Raw genomic sequence first — 19,030 nt, forward strand, 5'->3', positions numbered from 1 at the left:
GGGAAGGGATGGCACTGAGCCAGGACCCTGCGAATGGTCCAACTGGCTTCACCTTCTGCACAAACTGGGACACAGAGTTCTCGACCTGGGTGACAGAAAAAGTCTGGGCCGTGGAGCCAGAGAGGTCTGGGTTCAAATTCTGGTGCTGTTTCCCTGAGCACTGGTACAATCTGTCCGACTTCCATTTCCTCGTCTGTAAAATGGGGTGGTGATCCCATCTCACAAATTCACTGTGAGGCAAGTACAAAGAATATGATTTAAGTGCAGTGTGTGGGATAACATAGATGTTCAGGAAATTTCAGTGCCCCTGTCCTCTGGAGAGTACAGCAATAACTATTTAACTAAGAGGGGGAGAAGGGAAAATTTTTTTTGAGAGTCTGGGATCCTGGCCATTTAAAAATGAAATCCCCAAATCCTGTTTAAATGCCTTACTAAGAATGCAAGTCTATCACTCAGGGTTAGTATCAGCTACCTGTAACAGAAAACCCAGATAACAGTGGCTTAAAGAAGAAAAAGGTTTACTTTTCTTTCACATAAAAGAACTCCTGATGTAAATAGTCAGGGGTTAGAATGATGGCGCCCCGGTCATCCCCTCCAACAGGCCAAGGCTCTTTCCACCTTCACGCTCTGCTGCTCTTAGAGAGTAGCTTCCTCTGTCAAGGTCATTGCATGGTCATAAAACGCTGCTGCAGCTCCAGCCATTATGTCCACAGTCCAGGCACCAAGAAGGGGTAAGAAGTGCAAGAGGAGGCACCTATCAGATCGGTCAGCAATTTTAAAAATCTTTACTGGAAGTTTCTTCCAGTGACTTCCACTTACATCTTATTGGGTACCCTCTATGACAATAGGGTCTGGGATATTTATGGGGCAGGAGGATGCTCCCAGTAATCACAGGGATTCCATTAGTAGGGAGCAATGGCAGAATGTCACCTCTCCCAAAGCCAACATGAAGATTCTTCAACTTCCCTGGAAAGGTCTACCTGGGCATATTTCCCCAGGAATAATAAGGTATCTCAGGCTTTCTGCTTTCTCCACCATCAGTCCTCACTCAGCAGACCAGCTGTTTCTGGAAAGGGCCACTGGTGAGAGTAAGGTCAGAAACCTGTGGCATACAGCTGGCTTCAAAGTCACAGCTGCAGGAAGGTCTTGCCATGCCTCTGACTAGCTGGGTATTCCTGGGTGAGTTACTTAACTGCACCCCTCAGGATTCATGGATAGCCTTAAGGATCAGTGAGATACTTGAACATTCAGCAAAACATCCTGCAAGGGCCAGAGTTCAATAGGTTGTCAGCCAAGGTTAGCCCTCATCCTTTTCAACCTCCCATTGCCCACCTACCACCTCGATGTTAGTAAAGCAACAGTGGTTTTCACCCAACTTCAGGTGATAGGTAGATTTTATGAATCAGGAAGGTTCAGAATCTGAAGCTCAGATGGACTACATGTGGGTACCAGGTTTGCGAACCTACCTGGAACATTCTAAAACCCAAAAGGATAACCATTAAAATCTAAAATATTTTACACTATCTCATATCTGCCTATGTTACTGGCTGAATTAGTTATCCATTGTTGTGTAACAAATTACCCCAAAACGAGGTGGCTTAAAAACCAGCACGGTTTATTATCTCACTGTTTCTCCGGGTTGAGAATCTAGGTGTGGCTTAGCTGGGTCTTGGGCTCAAGGCCCCTCCCAAGGCTGCAGGTGGGATGTCCGTGGGGCTGTGGCCATCTCAAGGCTGACATGGGGTTGGATCCACTTCCCAGCTCACTCACATGGTGGCTGGCAGGATCCAGCTCCTCACTGGCTGCTGTCTGGAGATTCCTCAGTGCCATGCAGCATGGGCCTTTCCATACGCAGCTCACAACGTGGCAGCCTGCTTCATCAGAACAAGCTAGCAAGGACAGAAGAGAGAGAACGTGAGAAAGACAGAAGTCTTTTATAACCAAACCTCGGAAGGGGCATCTGTCACTATTTTATTCCGTTCATCAGAAGCAAGTCACTGGCTCCAGCCCAAACTCAAGGGAGGGGATTCCACAAGGGCATGAACACCAGAAGAAGGGATCACTCGGGGCAGGGAGGTGCCAACTGACTTTTGGAAGTGCCAAGTGAGGTCCTGCTTCATTCACCCACCTCCACTCCCAGGCTCCAGACATGGGGCCTGTTTCCTTCCGTGAGCAAGCCCAGCTGCCCCCTACCATGGGGCCTTTGCTCATGTAGTTCTGCTTTCCTGGTAACTCTTCCCTCTCTCCCTTTGTAGTTCTACTCCTTTTCAAATTTCATCCCCAACCTCATTTTTTCCAAGAAGACTTTCCTGGACACCGTGCTTCTGAGTCACAGGAAGGAGGGGTGCCTGAAGCCCTACTCAGCCCTGGGTAGCCCCAAAAGTTTGTCTTCAAGCAGAAGCCTGGGCCTTGACTGTTCAACTCACATTCCTTGTATGGTGTACTGTGTTTGGATCTTTAGCTGTAGCTGTAATCCTCAACCAGAGACACTTTGGGTCTAGTTCATGGATTCTTGGCGTGTCATGCTGAACTGCCCCAGCAGTCAGAATGGAGGAAAGGGATGGACCTATTTCAGGCAAGGGCCCAGCTCTGAATATGTTTGTTTGGGCCACATTGTTGTTATCATCTGAGTTCAGTCCTTTGCTTGTAGAAGGTATAATTTTCAGTCCATAAACTCAGGTGTGGGGTAGATATAAATATCTCTATCATAACAGTTCAGTTCCTGTTTTGAGCCTCCATTCAGCCCAGGTAGGTAACAAATCAGTCTCAGCTGATCTGCCCCTCCTTTTCCCAGAGATTGCGTTTCTGCATGGTGTACAAAGGTGATAGAAGGATGGCCACCTGCTCACCCATGCCACCTGTCCCCGGCATTTATCATTCTGGGTCATGGGTCAATGCAGGTCACCATGGAGCTGTCCCTTGTTTCTGTCCACAATCTGTCTCCGGTCAGGTGACTCTGCGCTTCTGTGACATTCTGGGGCGCACGGGTGTCATTGTTTTACCTCTTGTGTCTCACAGGATCCATGAGGCACCTAAGCCCCGAATCTCCTAGACGTACTCTTAGAAGGGCCACTTCCTTTGGCCCTTCCCTCATCCCTAAACACCCTCTTCCTTTCTGCTATTAGATTCCATGGGCCGTGCCTCTAGGGACTTTGTCTTTGCCTTGACACCTGGCAGAGAGAGCAGAGGACAAAGGTCAGTTTCTCAGGGACACAGACAGTGTCAGCACTCCCGCTGCGATAGCCTTTCAACATCAGCCTAGGAAACTTCTCTTGATCCACAGGCTGGTGGGGAGAACCTTTGCTCATGACGTCTTCCTTCAGCATTTTTTGGCTAAGCCATGAATTCTTTCCAATCCCCTGAGAAACTCATCTTGAAAGCTTAAAAGCCAAGGAAGACTGATTTTCTTCTCCTTTCTGCTGTCCCAGGAACAGCCTCAACTGATTTAAAGCAGGGAAGGCTAAGGAGGAAAAGAAAAAGCCAGAGGAAACTGTAGACCTTCTCAACACTGTATGCCCCTCACATCCATCCAATACGCATTTACTAGCGCTTGCCATGGGTCAGTTGCTGTTCTGGGTGCCAAGAACAAAAAGATTAAAAGACTCAGCACCAAGGCTGGATGCAGTGGTTCATGCCTGTAATCCTAGCATTTTGGGAGGCCAAGGTGGGCAGATCATCTGAAGCCAGGAGTTCAAGACCAGCCTGACCAACATGGTAACACCCTGTCTCTACAAAAAATACAAAAATAAGCCTGGTGTGATGGCACATACCTGTAGTCCCAGCTACTCGGGAGGCTGAAGCGGGAGAACTGCTTGAGCCTGGAAGGCAGAGATTGCAGTGAGCTGAGATTGCACCACTGCCCTCCAGCCTGGGTGACAGAGTGAGACACTATCTCAAGCAATCAATCAATAAAAAGACTTAGCACTAGTTGTCAGAAATTTCAGCCCAATAAGGAAATGCAGGGAGGGGTCAGGCTTGTAAACAGATTGACAGGCGCAGTGTGATAAGAGACTACAGAGAATATGGGAGCCCAGAGGAGGCACTCAGTGCAGGCTGACCTTCCAGGAGTCCAGGACTGAGCTTGAAGGATGGACTGGAGTTACAGAATCAAGGAAAGGAGAGTTCAGCGGAGAGAGGAGTCCCCCTGAAAGTGGGGAGGTAGAAAGCCTCTGAGCGGCCACTGGTGTGGGTGTGTCTGTTTGGAAGGAACACAGGTTGTGTGTCCAGGAATGGCTACAGATAAGGTTGGAGAGAAGTGGGCAGGAATCAGGTGACAAGATGTCTTGGATGTCAGGCTGAGGCATTTGGATTTTATCTTCAGGAAATGTAGACTCATGAGAGAATGTTTAAGCATGTGGTGATATGGCAGGCTTTGTGTTTTAGAAAGTTCTTCCTGGGCCAGGGTGGAGGATGGGCTGGAGATAGGGTGTCAGTGAGGAGCCTGGGACAGACATCCTGGCAAGGCAAGGTGCAGCCTGCACTGGGAAGATGGGCGGGGCACGCAGGGGGTACATTCCCAGGTGGGGGGTAGGGCTGGCAGGACTGGGTGTCTGAGGGGATGTGAGTATCCAGGGTGACTCCAAGCCCTCTAATAATGGTGCCATTTGCCGAGTTGGCAGGATGGATACCCAAAGAGATAGAGGTTGAGGTTCAGATGTAGTGGCTCAAGCCTGCAGTCCCATTACTTTGGGAGGCTAAGGTAGGAAAATTGCTCGAGTCCGGGAGTTTGAGACCAGCCTGGGCAAAATTACTTCTAACCATCTATATAACTAATTAAAAAAAATTAGCCAGGCATGGTGGCCCAGCCCTGTGGTCCCAGCTACTTGGGAAGATTGCCTGAGCCTGGGAGGTCGAAGTTGCTGTGAGTCCTGATTGCACCATTGCACTCCAGGCTGGGTACCTGGGTAACGGAGCGAGACTGTGTCTAAAAAAAAGGAGAGGGTTGGGGAGGAGGAGAGGGTTGGTTTAGTCTGAAGTCCAGGTAGGAGTCAGGATCCCGTGGATAAGAAACCTCTCGGTGTTGCAGTTCTGAACCTCAGCAGAAGGTTCTGGAGCACAAAAGCCCAGACTGGAAGTACATGCAAGAGGCAGCCGTGGAACTCTAGTACTTTGCAATAGTTGCCATGGACGGCGGTCAATTAGGATGTTTTCAACAGAGGGAAAAAAATGCAGCTAACAGTGCCCCAAATAAATAAGACATTAAAACTCGCTAAAGAATAGAGTTTCAGGGCTGGAGTCAGCGGTTCGCTACCCCATCAGGGGACCCACGTTCTTTTTTTCTTTCTGCTCTGCCATCCTTAGCTGCATGCTTTTGGTCTCCTTGCTAGCAAGATGGGTGCTGTGTTCTATATTTCAATATTTCCATGAAATAGACCAGTGTTCCCTGAAGCATTAAATATTTCTGGGGCCTACCAGTGTATTAACGTTGGCACTTGAGCAGACACTTATCCCAGTGCAGACACAGTGTGGTGTCTTGCAGACTTTTCACAGGACCGTAAAGCATTCAGGAGGCAGCAGGGATATGTGGAAAAAGTATGTTGGGGCCACACACATCTGCATTTGAATCTGGCCTTTCTGTGAATATTCAGGAGGTCACATCCCCTTCCTGAAATGTCCCTTGCAATACCTCTGAAAAGGAGAGTCAGGGACCATGGGTGTCCAGGAGATGATTTTGTCAAGTGCCTGGCCTGAGCCAGCAGCAGCTCTCTCCTTTATTTTGTCACCACCCTTCCCCTCCATCTCTTCTTATTCCTCATCAGGGTATAGTTTAAAGAACAACCCCAAGAGAGGGCGAAGTTCAGTCCCATGATGTGAACTGCTAATGGGAAATCTCAGGTAGCTGCTGGTGGGGAGAGGCATTTGAAGTGGTGAAGGTAGGGAAAATATGGACTGCTTGGCTCCTGCTTTTAAAGCAGTGTTTAAAACCCTCCTCTGTTTCCCAATGAATAGAGTTTGCAATTGGGAAGATTTTTTTCTTTTTGAGATGGAATTTTGCCCTTGGTGCCCGGGCTGGAGGCAATCTCAGCTCACTGCAACCTCCGCCTCCCAGGTTCAAGTGATTCTCCTGCCTCGGCCTCCTGAGTAGCTGGGATTATAGGCAGGCACCACTACACCAGGCGAATTTTTGTATTTTTAGTAGAGACGGGGTTTCTCCATGTTGGTCAGGCTGGTCTCGAACTCCTGACCTCAGGTAATCTACCCACCTTGGCCTCCCAAAGTGCTGGGATTATAGGCGTAAGCCACCGCGCCTGGCCACAACAGAGTGATTTTTTAAAAAAGTGTTAGATGACAACCTACGTCATCTTTGGGGCAAGCTTTCAGAAATAGAGCCTCCCTTGCCCTCAGATGTCTCCGCGCTGCTCCTTAGCCTGGCAAAGCTGTAAGTGTGGAGCTCATTACAGGAGGAGCAGAGATATTCTCCTGCTCTGCCCTGAGTCAGGCTGCCTGGTGTGCTGATGAGTCACCACCTCCTGCCCTGGCCCCCTGCCTACCAGGAGGCCACCACCTCTGGCCATTTTTATTTTCCTTTGTGGGGAAAGATTCTGACCTCTGTACTCTGTGTCTCTACCCATTCTGCCCGCCCCAGACAGGGGCAAAGGTTCTCTGCAAACCCCTCCTTTTTTCAGGGAAACTGCAGGGGTTGGGGGCAGAAGAGGGAATTCAAGCAGGTCCCAGGCATGCAGAAGCACAGATAATACAAGGGTAGGAGCCTTTTGGGATTTGCAAGATGTTCAACCAGGCACCATCAATCACTGCCAAAAGTGGCTGTTATGCAAAGAAGCTTAATTGGCCTACAGGTTGGTAGAGTTTTAAACCCACGGATTGTAGCAAGGCAAAGGAAATGAAAACATTTGACAGAATCTGGGTGGGGCTGCGTGACTTACACAAACATAGAAGAGAAACATCTGGGGATAGAATGGGCCTCAGATGACAAATGGTCTATTATATAGTATATATAATACACAGACACCTATACAATATATATGTGCTCTGTGTGTGTGTGTGTGTGTGTGTGTGTGTGTGTGTGTGTGTGTCTGTGTGTAAGTAGAGAGGGAGCAGGCAGAAATGCAAACATTAGAAGCTTTTGGATATATATGGATATATGTATATTCACTACATGTATATGTAAATGTAATGGGATATGTTCAAAATATAACACCATGAAAGGCTCCAGACAGAGGCTGGAGACTGAGCTGTCACCCTGGGATTGAAGACAGTGTGATGGTTTATTCTCCAGAATTACTGGAGATAAGGCACCTGGATGAGGCACAGCCGGCTGTGGAAGTCATCCACTGAGTGGTATCACAGGGAAAATATTCATTCATCCATTTATTCGTGGAGTCCACAGTGGTTGTTTTGAGTGTCAGTTTAGCAACCGGAGGCCTGGCTTTGAATTGCTTCCCCAGGAATCTGGGGAATCTTGGGTGATTTATTTAACTTCCTTGGGTCTCATTTTCCTAGTCTAGAAATGGATGTCTATTTCCTGGTCTGGAGAGGATAAAATGAGGTCATAGATGTGCCTGGCATATAATGGAACGCGGTCCCTAATCATAATACATAATACATAATCATGTATTGCTTTTTTTGACACACTTTAATTGAGCACATATTTTGTGCCAAGCCTTATGCTAAACACAAAGAATCTAGACATATTCAATTCATCCATGTCATGGATATTTGCTGAGCACCTACTGCCTGCTTGATAAACACTGTGCTAGGCTCCCAGGCTGGCAGGGGAGACAGATATTCAAAGAACTGCAGGTAAGTAGCACAGGCAGTTCCTCCCTTGCTGACTGCCAAAGCTTCAAAGGGTTCCAGTCCAACAGGGTCATCACAGCTGTTATCAGCCCCTTCTACAGGTGAGAAAACTGAGGCTCAGAAAGGTGGAGAGACTTCCCCAAGTCCCCACAGCTAGTGAGGGGCTGAGCCTCACCTATAGCCCAGATCAGCCAAATTCCAAGGACCGTGTCCTTTCTCGACAATGCATATCCGCTAGGGTGCATTTTTCAAGCTTCGGGATAAAGACAGCAGGCAAGAAAATGCACAAATACCAGAGGTATTCCTTTTCCTCGGTCTGCAATGTGGGAAGAGTCTAGCTTTGGGAATACTAAGGAGGGGTTTTGAGTAGGCAGCAAGGGGTGATGTGGATGTACACATATATGTGTGTCTGTGAGTGTGTGTGTGCGTGCCCATTTCTGTGATTGTGTAAATGTGTGTGTGTATCTGCGTCTGTCTGTGTATTTGCATGACTACACATGGAAGAGAGGCAGGTGAGTGTGTTTGTCTGCCTGTGTGACTGTGTGTGCCTATGTGTGTGTGTATCTGTGAGTCTGCACATGTGTCTTTGGGGATGTGTGGGTGTATTTGTGTGTCTCTATACCTGTGTGCCTATTGATATGTCTTTCAGTGTGTCTATCTGTCTGCATGTCTGTCTGTGCCTGTGTGTTGGCATGTCTGTGAGTGTCTGTGTGTGCGCCTCTGTGGGTGTGTGGCGTGACTTGTCCCGTTTTCCGTCCTCAGTTGTTTCTGTGGAGCTGATCTAGCTTGTCCTTCAGAACCAGGGGAACTGACAACATCAGTGGCTTCAGCTTTATCTCCAGCCTGCCATCCTGTCAGAGGAAATGATGTGTGCTTGGCACAGTCTGCTCCTTATGATGTCATTCTGGCTGTGACCTGCACATTGCGCTTTCCTGGGTATTTGTCTTTTGACTATTTGATGAATACCTGCCAAAGATTAAGGGAATACGAGTTTGGGGTTTCTTAAAGAATCATAGCTGGCAGGTACATTAGCTGTCCATTTTCTTTGCTACGTACTTGGGAACCATGGTAAAGAGACAGCTTTGGCTTTGCAAAGGTGAGAGCTCGGTTCCAGTCTCCACTCTGCCCCTTCAAAAGCTATGTGACCTTGGAAAGGATGCTTTAGCTCTCTGAGCCAAGATTCTTTACCTTATAAGAAGGTTCTTTGGAGGGGCAAACTTACCAATAGATGAAAATGTTTTCAGAAATTCACAAAGTCCTTAAATCATAAGATGTCAGGGCAAGGGGGCCCAGTGGGAGGACCCTGGGCTCAGATGTCAAGCAGATGTGGGCTTGGGCCCTGGCTTCTTCCTTTCCTCAACAAATGACACTGAGCAAGTTATTGAATCTCTCTGAGCCTCAGATTGTTCCGGCGTTAAATAGGACAGTATAATATATAAAGCACTAAGCCAACGTGCCGGCCAATGTGAGCGCCCCTAAAACGGGAGCTGTTAACATTTTTAATACTACAAAGGGACTGATGGCAATATTAATACCTGCCCACTTTCATACCTTCAGTGAGTGTAGCAAATTAAACCTCTGCAAGTGCAGGGTATAATGAATGCACAGTGTGACAGAAGTGATTTACTGTCTCTCGTTTTTACTATTTCAAGATGCAACCTCAGCAGAGTGTTCTTGGCATTACCACATTCTTGGCAAGCACCTTGCGTTTCATCTAGAACTCAGAGGCTGTTCTAGTTGCAGAGAGGAGCTGAGAACAAGGTGGCCTCCAGCCCAGAGTTGTCCAGGCCAGCTGGCTGGGTGGCAGACTTCCCTAGTACCTGTCCCCAGCCTCTCCAGCTGGATCCTTTCTATGTTATGTCCTCACCTTCAGCAAGACCTCAAATCCCCCTTGTTTGTGAAGATGCTATTCCCTCTGCCTGGAATATCCTTGGCTGCCGCTCGACCCTTCAGTCAATCTGGGCTTGGCTCCAGGTCCCTGTACCCAGGCTAAGTCAGATGTCCCTGCTCTATGTCCCCAGTGCACCCTCGATTCACCCCACCAGGGCATTTGAACTGTCTGCTTCTGTGCCTGGCTCCCTCCCAGAGGGTGCTCTCCAGGAGGCCAGGGACAGGGAACTCAGGAGTCCTCCATGGATGTTCACAGAGCAAGCACACGAAGATCATTTTCTGCCTTCACCCCCTCAGATGGCAATACCTTCACATATAAATATATTCAGTTTGTCTGAACTAATTCTGACAACCACTTAGCTTAATAGCGGAGATTTCAGAGAGCTGTGCCTCCTCTGTGGCTGCCGATGTTTGTTTTGAAGCAGATGGGTCTGTCTCCCTGCATCTGCTTGTTTTTAACAACGGCACCAGGCAGATCAGAGGACAAAAGACTCCCAAGTCGTTGAGTAGCTTCAGCCTGTGTGTCAGGGATAGCACGTGGGTTTGCCGTGATGGCACTGAGCATCCATGTGGCTTGACAGCCTCAGTTTTGGAGAGTGGTTGGCAACTCAGGCTCTGGGATTGCACCGCCTGAGTTGCAAGCCTCAGTTCTACCACCTGCTAGCCATATGATGTGGTTGACCTATTGAACCTCTTTGTGCCTCAGTCTACTTGTCTGTAAAATGGGGATATGTAATAGTACCTACTTGCCCTGTTGGGTTTTTGTTGGAAATAAATGAGATCAGTTCCTGGTGTGAAAGAATATTTGATGAAGTTTAGCTAGTGTTACTATTGTGTTGTATTTGTACCCAATGGCAGTATCAGACCAGGACTTCCACGCTGACTGTAACAGAGACTGAGGTCTGGCTAGACACCCTGTCTCCATCCTGCCAGATGCTGGTTTCCCAGGGCTAGAGGTTGGAATTGCTCCGCAATTTCAGATGAATCTTTTTATGATCATGTAAGCATCCTCCAGGAGAGGTAGATGGTCCCTCTGTGTCTGAGAAGGGTTCTTGCCTTTCTCTCACTTAACAGCAACCTGACACACCCAGTTGGCAGTCTGCCTGGCACTTTGCTTACCTCATGGTATAGCACAGGGGTCAAAAAATGATATCCCTAGGACCAAATCTGGTCCCTTGCCTGTTTTGTTAAATAAAGTTTTATCAGAACACAGTTTATTTGTGTGTTGTCTCTGGCTGCTTTAGCAATAAAATGGCAGTGTGGAGTGGCTATGACAGAGGCCACAGAGCTTGAAAGGCCTAAAATATTTTCCATCTGGCTCTTTATAGAAAAAGCTTGCCAACCCTTTGCGTAAGAGTAAAGGATTAAAGGTTTCTCTGGTTGAGGGAGACAGAGACCTGAGCACCATTCCCACCTCTTTGCTCTCCCTCAGCCCTGACGCTGGTTGGCCACCATTACTTTGCCTCATTCTATTTCGTGTGACTAATCTCCCATCGCTTCCTCAAACGCCACTGCTCAACTCAGCCCTTTCCCAGCTCCCATTGACTAGCACATGCCAGGGCCACCACCGTCTTGTAAGGTGTCTCTGGGTGAATGAGACAAAGACATACCTCGGGGTAGATGAAGCTCTATGTCACATATTGGTGTGCTGGGCAACCCCCCCAACCCTATTAATTATACTCAGTGAATGTCAGCCTTTGTGCCCGTTGGTCAGCTTTATTGATCACACTGTCTCCTAGCCTTGAGTTTTTCCCTGTCCAGGTGACCATCCACCCTAGAGCTACAGTGATCTTCCTAACAGGACATGTCCCTCTCCTGCTCAAATTCCTTCATGCCCACTGCCCTCAGGAAAAGCCCATGCTCTTGTGTCTGACATTCAAGGCCTGTTGTCATCTGGTCTTTGCCAGTCTCATGCCTCACCATCTGCTCAGACTCTACCACACCTGAGCACTGCTCCACAATGAGGGATCCCTAGACCCAGCCGCTCCATAATGAGGGAATCCCTAGACCCTAGGCTTGCTCATACTGTGGGGATTGGCACATGCTTGTTCTGCATGAATTATCCTGCTCTTCCTCTTCTCCATCTGCCAAATTCCAAGTCACCCTTCAAGCCCCAACACAAGGATCTCCTCCCTGATTCTCCTGGAGGACTTGAGCGCACTCCTTCCAGGGTTCACTTCAGTCTCCTCAAACCATGGCTCACAGCCCATAAATGGGTCAGAAAATTGGGGTAATGGATCTTGGCCAGCACCTTTTGAAAGACGAACTAGATGAGAAAATGCAAGAGCACATCACTCTTTATTGTGTGGTTCTAACGTAAGATGAAGAATATAAGCTCTGGAGCCAGACTGCCCGGGTTCCAGTCTGGTTCTATAGTTATAGGTTGCTGCAAAAGTAATGGCGGTTTTTGCCATTTTAAAAAGTGATGGCAAAAACCCCCATTACTTTTGCACCAACCTAATAATAGCAATGACCTTGGCAAGTGACTTATTCTCTCTGCGTCTCAATTTCCTCATCTGTAAAACAATGATAATAACAGTACTTTCTTCATGGCTTCTCATGAAGACTAAGTGAATAACGTGTATTACATTTATATATAAACATATAACTTATATCACACATATATGAATGTGCATATATATGTGCATATGCATGTGTATATATCTATCTTACAAGAGTAGCTGTCCACATAGGCAGTGCTGTAACCATGTTAGCTACTACATATGCACATGTGTGCGTGCGTGTATGTAGAGTAGTAATGTGTGTGTGTGAGAGAGAAAGATAGAGCGAGGGGGCAGAGAGAGACTCTAGTTTATGATAAACATTATCTGAAAGCCTCTAGTATGGAATATATTCTGATCCACATTAAAGCAATTATTTGAGCATATCCGATATTTTTTAAATTTTGCTTTTCTCTCTCTTCCACTAGACAGGGAGCTTTTGGAAGGCAGCAAGTGTATTTTATTTTTCTCTGCATTCCAAGCTTCCAGCAGTATGCTTCATAGATGTTTCTGGAATAAATGAGAAAATGAGTCCTAAATCCTGAAGCTGAAGCACCACAGGGTCTCCTCCTGCAATTGCAGGGGCCGGGATATTCCGTTCCCCGCCTCCCTCCCCTCCCCCTTCTCCTGCGAGACACACTCCGAGCTTGTATGGGATGCAGACGCCTTTCTCAGGATATCTGGTCTCCACAGTGAGAATACGTGATCACATCTCACTGCCAGGGAGAGGGAGGAAAGCACGAGGGACCCTCAAGCGAGAAATGGAGGCTCCAAACTGACTGGGAGGAAAATGGAAACTCCAGCTGACCTAAGAGATTTCTATAATGAGAGAAAACCAATTTAAATGCAAATAGCCTACGGTGTCGTTGGGGAAAGGCTCCTTGCTACAGAGAGAGGCTGGGAAAACAAACGCAGCACTCATCACAGGGCTGGTTCACCGTTGGACAGGAAGGTTGCTTCATCCATTTAGGATTAAAGTCTAAATGAGTAACAGAGTCACATTCATCGCGGGCAGCATTTCCTGGTGCTCCACGGTGGCCACTGAGAAATGGGTGTCCTCAAGGGGTCCTGGCTTTGGCCACTGCCATTTCCTGAGCCCCTAGCAGGCGGCAGGCGCTGAACAAGGCACAGGGAAGAAAAGCTGTGCCATACACAACTGCCTTGAGGGGCGCACAGCCTAAGGGGGCCGTTAGACTATGAAGTCAATTCTGGACTGCAAAGAGAACTAGCATTTTATTGAACATTTAGTATGTGCCAAGCCAAGGACCAAAAACTTTATGGTGATGACAGTTCATCAAATTCTCACAGCAACTCCATAAGGAAGAGCCTATTATTTTTCCAATTTTAAGGAAACTGACATTCCAGGAGAGTAAAAAACTTACCTATGGTTGCTGGGCTTCAGACCCAGGAAGAATGGCTCCGGGACAGTGGCTCATGTCTCCCTGTGTGCTGGGAGGAGAGCTGCTGCAGAGAAGACCCTGGGATTGCACTGCCTGGCCCTGGGCTCTCTCTGAACACTGGGTGCCCATCCAGAGAAGTCCTCACAAAGCAGAGCTGTCCAAAATCAGGAAGCCTTGGGACAGGGTCTGCCACTGGCCTTGGCCTGGGACAGGGTCTGCCACTGGCCTTGGCTTAAGGCAGCCAAAAAAATAATACTGTTCAAGGAATCAGGACGTGTGAGTTGCTCTGCCACTAACTGGGTGTGTGACCTTCGCAGTCACTTGCCCTCTCTGAGCCTCATTTGCCTATGTAAGATGAAGATTCTAAAATTATTTGGGGCTATGAAATTCTTTTAGGACTCCAGCTACCCTGGAGAACAGCCATTGCCCGATTGATACAGCACCTCCTTCCTGCCCTCCTTTCTGCCCCACCTCCTGCCCTCTACCCCGGCTGGCCCATATCTGTTGCAATGGAGCACTTTAATTTCCTCCTTTGGTTTCATAATTCAAGGACAGCACCATCTGCCACATTAAATCCATGCACTCTGCTTGCCTCCTTCTCAAAACAAGGGCTGGATAAAGGCTTCATCCGGTTTATTTCATGGATGGAGCAAGATCTGGCAAAACCAAATGGGGACAGCTTTGGCCTTGCAAGCTGCATTAATCCTGTAATCTTCTGGTAGGGACCCAGAGCTCGTTCTGTCATCCCCACCGCCTGCCCCAGCCAAAACATGATGCTGCTGCTGCTGATAGATGACGTTTACGGAGGCTTTTCTGAGTCAGGCATTTTCTTAAGTGCTGTAGGTTCATTTATTTACTTCCCACTACGTCTCTGTGATGAAGGGGCTGATCATAATGGTCCCACTTTAGAGACGCAGAGACTGAGGCCTGGGAGGTTTCAGAAATTTGCCAAAAGCCCACACAGCAGAGACTCACAAAAGTCTCGCAACAACAGAGACTGAATGTGAACTGGCTGTGGAAATAAACACAGACACACAAAGACAGCCAGCCTGAAAGAAGCTGGAATTCACAGCCAAGCTCTCTAACCATTGATCTTTGAAAAGTTCAGCCTGGGCACCATGGCTCATGCCTGTAATCCCAGCACTTTGGGAGGCTGAGGTGGGAGGACTGCTTGAGCATAGCAGTTCAAGACCAGCCCAGGGAACACAAAAATACTCAGGGACCCTGTCTCTAGAAAAAAAATATATATGTATTTTAAATTAGCTGGGCATGGTAGTACACACTTGTAGTCCCAACTACTCAGGAGACTGAGATAGGAAGATCGCTTGAGCCCAGGAGGTTCAGGCTTCAGTGAGTTGTGATCACACTATTGTACTCCAGCCTGATCAATAGAGTGAGAACCTGTCTCAAAAAATAAAAACGTAAAGTAAAAGAAAAGTTGAGGTTGGATTTCTTTATTGAGCATTCCTGCAAGACATGTTTACCGAGTCGCCCACTGTATGCCACGTGCTACTCTCCATGCATGAAAACCCCCCACGGGCAAGGCCCATGGTAGTCGCTCTCACAGGACCGATCTAGTACACAAGACAGGCACCAAGCCAGCAACTGAACAAGCAGGCAGCATCATTTTAGGCCAGGACAAGGTGTTATGAAGGAAATACAGTGGGGAGCATGAGAGAAAGAAATGGGCAATGATCAGGGAAGGCCTCCGGAATGGGAGGGTCTCTGGGCTGTGGGGATGGAGCCCCGCTGCAGGCTTTCCTGACCTTGGCACTGTGGACATTGTGGGTCCCATAACTCTGTTGGGGGATCATCCTGTACATTACAGGCTGTTTAGCAGCATCCTTGGGCTTTACCCACGAGATGCCAGTAGTATCTCTTTTTCCAGGGTGACAACCAAACAATGTCTCCAGACATTACCATTGTTCCCTGGAGGGCAAAACTACCCCCAGTTGAGAACCCCTGAGTCACAAGACCGGTAAAGGAGGCGACATGGGATGAAGGAATAGCGAGGCAGGCTACAAAGCTGTTCAGAGTGTTTGCGATGTAGGAAGGAGGCTGGTTTGGTCAGAGGGCAGTGGGCCAGGGGAGGATGGCCACGTGCTCTGCAAAACTCTCCGGAAAGTACTCAGCAACACTTATGGAGTCTCTTCACCGGCCAGGCGTTGTACTAGCTGTGCCCAAGGACACAGTGCCTGCTCCAAGGTGGTAATAGTTGGGCTGGCTGAATAAGACACACAGCTGTCAGTCTGGTGCTATCCATGGTAATGGAATATTCTGGATCAAAAGCAAGCAGAGAGGCTCTCCAAGGGCAGTGACCACGGTGAAAGAGATGCTGGAGAAGGCAAATCTGGGACCCTTTCTGAAAAGGACACAGCAGGCAGCTGTGGCCTTCACCTTCCCAGCACCAGCTCCTCCGTTTCCCATAGCAACTGCCCGTCCCCATGCCTGGCTGCACATGGTTCTGGTGGAATTTCTAATCATGGTGCCCTGCTAGACTGGCCAAGGGGCTGGCATGAGACCCAAGCTTGGCCATCACATACTTTCTTCCTGGAATTAGAATACTGGGCAGAGAAACCCAAGGGCACTGAAGAGCTAGGGTCAGTTTTTCTAATGGAAGTGGAACAAAGCATGTTCTTTTGTTATGGCATTGTTTTTCCACTGTCTCAGTTTCCTAAGAAGCAGTCCTTTCTCTCTCTTCCAAGGCCTATTTGTCAGCTTTTCCTTTCAATACACCTCTGTTAATTCACCAGAGTGGGCTTCTAATGTTTGAAACCCCAATTAAAATAGAAACAGTATAATGTGAACTGGGATGAGAGAGTGTAGGTTTCTGACTCACTGTGCTCATCACTTTACATTAAATAAGCGGTGTCCCCCTCTCTCCTAGTTACGAGCAGGGTGCTTCACCAAGGCCTGACTGTGTCTTTTTCTCTTCATATCCACAGGGCCTAGCTCAAGGTTGACTTGTCCTTTGCACCCACCATGTTTGTAATTATGCATTTCTTTGTGAGGTAATTTGTTTAATGTTATCCACTTCCACTATGTCAGAAGTTCCATGAAAATAGAATGCATTGCGCCTAATTCATTAGGATGGCCAACTGTCCCAATTTGGTTGGGGTGGGATAGAGTAGTCCTTGGGACGTGACTTTCAGGGCTAAAATCAGGGAAGTTCAGGGCAAATTGGAACAATGGCCAACCTACCAGTGTCTGGCATCCAGGGAGTCTTCAAACATCAGTTGTCCTGGACACTCAAGGAATATACGTTGAGATGAACTGAAGCAAACTGCAGCCCAACATAAGGCATATTCTTTCATGCAGAAACATTTCTTCATGCCTGCTGTTTGTCAGGTAATCAGCTTGTCAGAAGCAGAGGATTCAAGGAAGGAAATCCCAGCAGCCAGGGCTGCCGTCAGATTGTAGGTCGAAATGATACTGCACAAGGTCCTGAGCGTCAGGCTAAGAAAATCGCGTGCAGCACCCAGGGGAGGCAGGTGCCCTCTGATTTAGAAGGGAGGAGACAGGAAGACATAATAATTTAGGAGTGATGCGTTGGCAATACGTACCAGGGACTCTGATAAGGAAACCACAAAGGGGAAATCTGCCAGGGCTACTGAAATGGGGGGCAGAACCTGAAGTTAGCTAGTTATTTGGTTGTTTTTTCCAAATTCTGCGCTGGGCAGAGAGAGGGGTTTAGCAACTTCCTTTTTCATCTTAAGCACAGCCATCTGCTCAGCTCAACGAGCAGAAAATCCACCCCCAGGAAACGTGAATTTATTTGTGGGTATGTGATGGAGCCTACATCTTTACTCATCAGGAAGATTCAGCTACACAACCCCTGCCATGGGGCCATCCCCTTGAGAGGTTGCAGCTCTGTTCCTCAGCAGATGAGAACACGTTAATGTGCAGCTGCTATAGACAATGTTTTTGTCTGGCCGCCCCAACCCAGAGCTAACCCTCAGGCGATGGTATAGCAGGGGGCCTTTGGGAGGTGATTAGGTCATGACGGTGGAGTCCCATTGATGGGATTAGTGCCCTTAGAAAGAGACCCCAGAGAGCTGCCTGGCCTCTTCTGCCACGTGAGGGTAAGCCAGAAGCAGCGCTCTGCGAACCAGAAAGCAGACCCTCATGAGACGTCAAACCCACCAGTGCCTCGTCTTCAACTTCTAGCCTCCAAAACTGCGAGGGACACATTTCTGTAGTTGATAAGCCATCCAGTCTATGGTATTCTGTTATGGCAGTCGGAATGGACTAAGACAGCAGCCAATCGAACTTTTGGATGGGGCCTCGCAGATTTTCAGGGCCTGGAGATCCGCTGAGAAGAGCATTTCTCTAACCCAGCTCCCTCATTTCAAAGCAGGGAAAGAGTCGTATTTGCATGATATAATAAGCAAGAAGCAGGAGCTGGGCTGCTGTCTCTTTAACTCTTCTCAATAAAGAACTGAATCATATAATAGGGAACCCCTTGCCCCTGGGGAGTAGGGAACAGTGAAAAGACAAGGAAACAAATACATTGCATCGTGTGGTAAGAGAGGTTTTCTCCTGTGAAAATTCTCTTCCAATCCTTCTCATTACACCAGCAAGGAAATCTCACTTTGGTACTAACAGGTCTTTAACGCCTCTCTCAAACCTTAGCACCTCTCTAAATCTCCCTTTCAAATGGGAATCAAACAGGTCTCAAGCCCAGAGTCTTCCATAGGTAACCCTGTTCTTAGAATTAAATATTCAAGAATTTCATAATATCATTTTATTTTCGTGGTATTTCTTTTTATGGCTAGCTTCTATTTGTAGCAGATGGGATTGGCTTTCCATCTACGGTAGTAAGTTTTCCTTTTGAAGAAATGTATTTTAAGTTTTAAATGGGAGACAAGTTAAAGACAAGCAGTGAGGGAAAGACTAGACCACATGGTATGCAGTGATAGCAAAATTATTGGTGAACCTTAAACCGATGACGTTTGAAAACAGGAGTGGAAGACAGAGGACTGGGGTGGAGACCCCGTGGTCGTGCACCAGGGCAGGCTCTGTACATGTTATTAAGCAAATGTCAAGCCTGAAACTTAAAAGGTGGCTCTTTAAATGAATTAGAGGCAGAGACACTGGAAAGTGCCAGGAAATTCTTCACGTGACCTTGAACAGACAGAAACCTCCTGAGATGAGAGAGTGCAGATCTGTTATTTGACTTGACAAAGGACCCTTCTGGTGGATAAGGGTGTCCCGTCTCTGAAGAATGATATGCAGTGCATTTCTGTATGTTTCCTCTGAATAACCACTGAGGCAGCGGCGAGGGAAGTCGTGGGGGTGGAAGGGCAGCCACAGCAGCCACGACCTATCGAGACCCTGCTCAGCTCTGCCCGTGCTGCCAAAAGCCTCTCGCCTTACCCTTTCAACAGCCCTATCATGCTAATGTTACTAACCCCTGATGCTTATGGAGTACACGCTACATGCCAACACCTCTTCAAAGTTCTCATTCATTCATTTAGTCCA

At 47.8% G+C, this 19,030-nt stretch overlaps 1 long non-coding RNA gene across 1 annotated transcript; it reads right to left on the minus strand.

Annotated features, from left to right (window-relative positions):
- Window positions 1–509: 509 nt before the first annotated feature.
- On the minus strand, window positions 510–3,797 carry LOC116538124. The gene is made up of 3 exons (XR_004263513.1): window positions 3,771–3,797; window positions 3,003–3,170; window positions 510–1,889 (listed from the first exon to the last, which is right to left on the minus strand). It is a non-coding gene; the product is annotated as an uncharacterized LOC116538124 (long non-coding RNA).
- Between the last annotated feature and the right edge of the window lie 15,233 nt (window positions 3,798–19,030).

Source organism: Sapajus apella, unplaced genomic scaffold (genome assembly GCF_009761245.1).
Source record: "Sapajus apella isolate SASKATOON/1434 unplaced genomic scaffold, GSC_monkey_1.0 scaffold117, whole genome shotgun sequence".
NCBI lineage: Eukaryota > Metazoa > Chordata > Mammalia > Primates > Cebidae > Sapajus > Sapajus apella.